We start from the raw sequence: 4,019 nt of genomic DNA on the forward strand, positions 1-4,019 counted from the left end.
TCATCATTAACAACAACAACAACATTAACAACAAGTACTACAATAGCAATAAAAACAATATCAACATCATCATATAATTTTCGTCATCGTCTCCACAACTATCATTCTAACCAACAGCACCACCAAAACCACTACCATAATTACATCCTCCCTCACCGTCTCCTCTTCCTCCTCCTCCTCCTCCTCCTCCTCCTCCTCCTCCTCCTCCTCCACCACCACCGCTACCATTATTCCAACCACTACCACCACCGGCACAATCATTCTAACCACCAAGAGAGCAGTAAAAATGATGCAATTTGAGCTCTGAATGAAACTCGAGTCATATCGCGGCTGTTGCTTCTCGATGAAAACTTTAAAGTTACTACGTACTTCTGAAAATGTAACAGAAATATCAATCTCGCCGTTGAGGGATTAAAGCATCTCTTTAATTTTTCGAGTGAACGAAATAGACTTGTATTATCAAGGTGTTGTCGCATTTTGTCTCGTCGCTTTATTTTTTTTGTTGTATTCTCTTTCGTGATTCATTTTTGATTACGTTTGGAATAATTAAAATCTACTGGTATTGTCATTTCATTGTGAATGTGATTAGTGGTTGAAATATTTTATTTTTTTAAAGTTGAAATATATATATATATATATATATATATATATATATATATATATATATATATATATTACCGAATCATCTTTGCCCCACCACTATAAATAGGCTAGAACCGCCACTCTATATATATATATATATATATATATATATATATATATATTATATATATATATATATATATATGTATGTATATATATATATATATATATATATATATATATATATATATATATATATATATATATATATATATACAAGTATTTATCTATCTCTGGGCGAGTCGATTGTGTAATAGCTTGTGGGTAGTGTTTGAAACAGGGGGTCGCGGATTGAATTTCGGTAAAGACAGCTGGCTTTTTAATGTCGCCGTATGGTGTATTGAATCGGCAATAATACGAAGATAAGGTCCAATTTTGATATATTTTGAACGCTGTTACCATCATTTTCTTGAAGTCTAACTTCATTATAATCCAATGCATACTATCAGTGCATTGTATGGTCGTAATTGTGGTGTCGTACACTACAAAAGAGCGACATTTTGAAAATACGATCTTTTGTTTCTTCTTCAATTCAGATAACAATAGGGAATGAGATTAGCGGAAGAGTAGCGTCCCTTGATTGGACGTCACCGTACAGAGAGAACGTCAATTTGGTTTTGAAGTGTCTCAAGCCGCTTTCACCGGAAGCGAGGACGAGAGACGCATGCGCACAACCAACATGACGATCTCTCTCTAATAACTTTTCCGCCGGTGACGTCACAGACTATGGGTGACGTCCAATCAAGGGACGCCACTCTTCCACTTATCTCATTCCCTATACCGTTTAGACACGATAAATTACACAAGTGTTCGTCTACTTATTCGCCGCACTCCTCCAACTCTTGTCTCGAGTAGAAAAAAAAATTTAAATTTTTTTTTTTAAAAAGAGGGCGAATGCATGGGAGGTAATCGTAAAAATTAATGACTAGTACATTTGATTTTTCCGATTGTCTTTCCTGAATGGAAAAGTGCAAGATTGTGACACTGATGGATGCAGAGATTAAGAGATGGGGCTGGGACTGACTAGCAAAGGGTGCACAGTTTAAATATCTCAGAAGCAAGCGTCTAAGACCAGAAGGTAATAAATAAAATAGTATTGCGTAAATACTGTACTTTCTGTCATTTGATGCCATAAATCTACAGCAGCAGCAGTAGTAGTAGTAGTAGTAGTAGTAGTAGTAGTAGTAGTAGTGGTAGTAGTAGTAGTAGTGGTAGTAGTAGTAGTAGTAGTAGTAGTAGTAGTAGTAGTAGTAGGAGTAGTAGTAGGAGTAGTAGTAGGAGTAGTAGTAGTAGTAGTAGTAGTAGTAGTAGCAGTAGTAGGAGTAGTAGTAGTAGTAGTAGTAGTAGTAGTTAGTAGTAGTAGTAGTAGTAGTAGTAGTAGTAGTAGTAGTAGTAGTAGTAGTAGTAGTAGTAGTAATAATAGTAGTAGTAGAAGTAGTAGTAGTAGTAGTAGTAGTAGGAGTAGTAGTAGGAGTAGTAGTAGGAGTAGTAGTAGTAGTAGTAGTAGTAGTAGTAGTAGTAGTAGTAGTAGTAGTAGAAGTAGTAGTAGTAGTAGAAGTAGTAGTAGTAGTAGTAGTAGTAGTAGTAGTAGTAGTAGTAGTAATAGCAGTAGTAGTTCACAAAAGCAATTTGGCCCAGGTATCTGGAGCGTTAATAGGAGAACGACATTGTTTTTATCACCAAAAGACATAACGTTGGTCTTTAGGAGAGTACTTTTCGCAAGATTGAAAACTGACCCAGGTATTCAATCACTGGCTGGGTAGACAAGTTGTGAAACATACAATATGATGACGTTATACCCTATTGAACATCAACCGTTTCGCGTTCTGAACAGACAATCTATAAATTGACCACTTACATCATACAACAGACGAATACAACACGCTATTTCAACTAACAATATTATACATTTCCAAGCTATCTTCATTATTATATAAATTAGCAATAGTGTTTTAATGTTATATTAAATTCTATTTTCGACACTTGTTGTCTACGACCATACTACGTTGAAAATACCGGTTCTCGTCCGATCACCGAAGTCAAGCAACGTCAGGCGTGATTAGTACTTAGATGGGTGACCGCTTGGGAACCCCACGTGTTGTAGACATCTTTTTCTTTTTTTTTAAATTTATCTATTTTACAATTTTATTATATTTAAAATAATTTTTTTTTAAATTGTTATTTGGATTTTGTTTTTTTAGTAGTAGTAGTGCGGCAGAGTTGGTTATGAGAGATTTACTGCTGTGACGAGGAGCCCAAAACCATTTGGATTGGCAACTGCATAAATTCCATAAATGTAGGTCTTGTCCTTACACTTTGTGTAACTATCTAGTGACTGGAGACGTGTTATTCGTTTACAGTTTGCAACTTATTTTCGAACGCTGCCGCCAGCAAACCCATTGCAATGCCATACTCGAACACCACGGAATAAGTTTATCGAATTCTTTTTACAAGCAGACAATTTAATTTAACTCTATCCTTACTGACTAAATTCGGGATTATTCCCGTAATATTATACTTATTCAACACAATAATGTATTTTTTAAAACTCAATTTGAAGCAGTGGGTACATTCTATTCATCATTTCTCCAGTAATAACCGATACGTTATGACTGATTGCCAGAGTGGTTCTATATCAGATGCTTTTTCTATGGGTCTTAGAAACCTGTATGCAAATTTTCATGCTTTCAACCCGAATTTGCACGGTTTTAGCCTAATTCCCCCTGCTGTAGATAGTTCGAAGATGACGTCACTCCTGTCTATGTTTTTGTTTTTTGCCATCCGCGTTCATGAATAATTCTCACTAAACTGTATTAACCAGACTATAAACGTTCATGGTTACACAAAGTATTGTGTGTCGGTCCGTTATACTTCCGGATGGCTATGTTATGAGCTTCTTAGCCAAGCGCATACTATCTATGAGATGAGCTTTACAAAACTGCATTTCAAATGTTGTGACGTACAAATCAAATCTGAATAAGAGTAATGTTCATTGTATCGTAACAAATGTGACGGTTTTACTGTAGTTGGTAAGGAAAGGGTTAAACGATAAAAATCTGAAAAAGAGTGTAAGATTCAGTGGCAGACAAAGCAGAGAGAGAAAAATGCAAGAAATAAAAACACCATCCCCCCAAAATATCAGCCTGCCTATTGGGGATCGTTTTGTTTTTGTCTTTAAGGGATATACAGCGCTTGCAACACATTAAGGTCATATCAGCGCCAGTAAAAAGGAAGAAAATAGGATAGAAAAAAAAGTTCTAGAATTATAATTAAAGCACCCAAGAAAATGTAAGACAAAGTGGAATTGGTTCAAATAAGAAGCAGGTGCAGATTCAAGAGCACACTCTCAAAGTACTTAGTTTGAGATCACCTAAAAG

General features: G+C 35.6%; 1 non-coding gene across 1 annotated transcript; it reads left to right on the forward strand.

Moving 5' to 3' along the window:
* Positions 1-2,630: 2,630 nt before the first annotated feature.
* Positions 2,631-2,749, forward strand: LOC144969802 (5S ribosomal RNA). The gene has a single exon (XR_013644871.1). It is a non-coding gene; the product is annotated as a 5S ribosomal RNA (ribosomal RNA).
* Positions 2,750-4,019: the final 1,270 nt, after the last annotated feature.

The sequence above is a fragment of the Berghia stephanieae genome, chromosome 3 (genome assembly GCF_034508935.2).
Source record: "Berghia stephanieae isolate SIO BIC M18660-M18661 chromosome 3, UCSD_Bste_1.3, whole genome shotgun sequence".
Classification (NCBI taxonomy): Eukaryota; Metazoa; Mollusca; class Gastropoda; order Nudibranchia; family Aeolidiidae; genus Berghia; species Berghia stephanieae.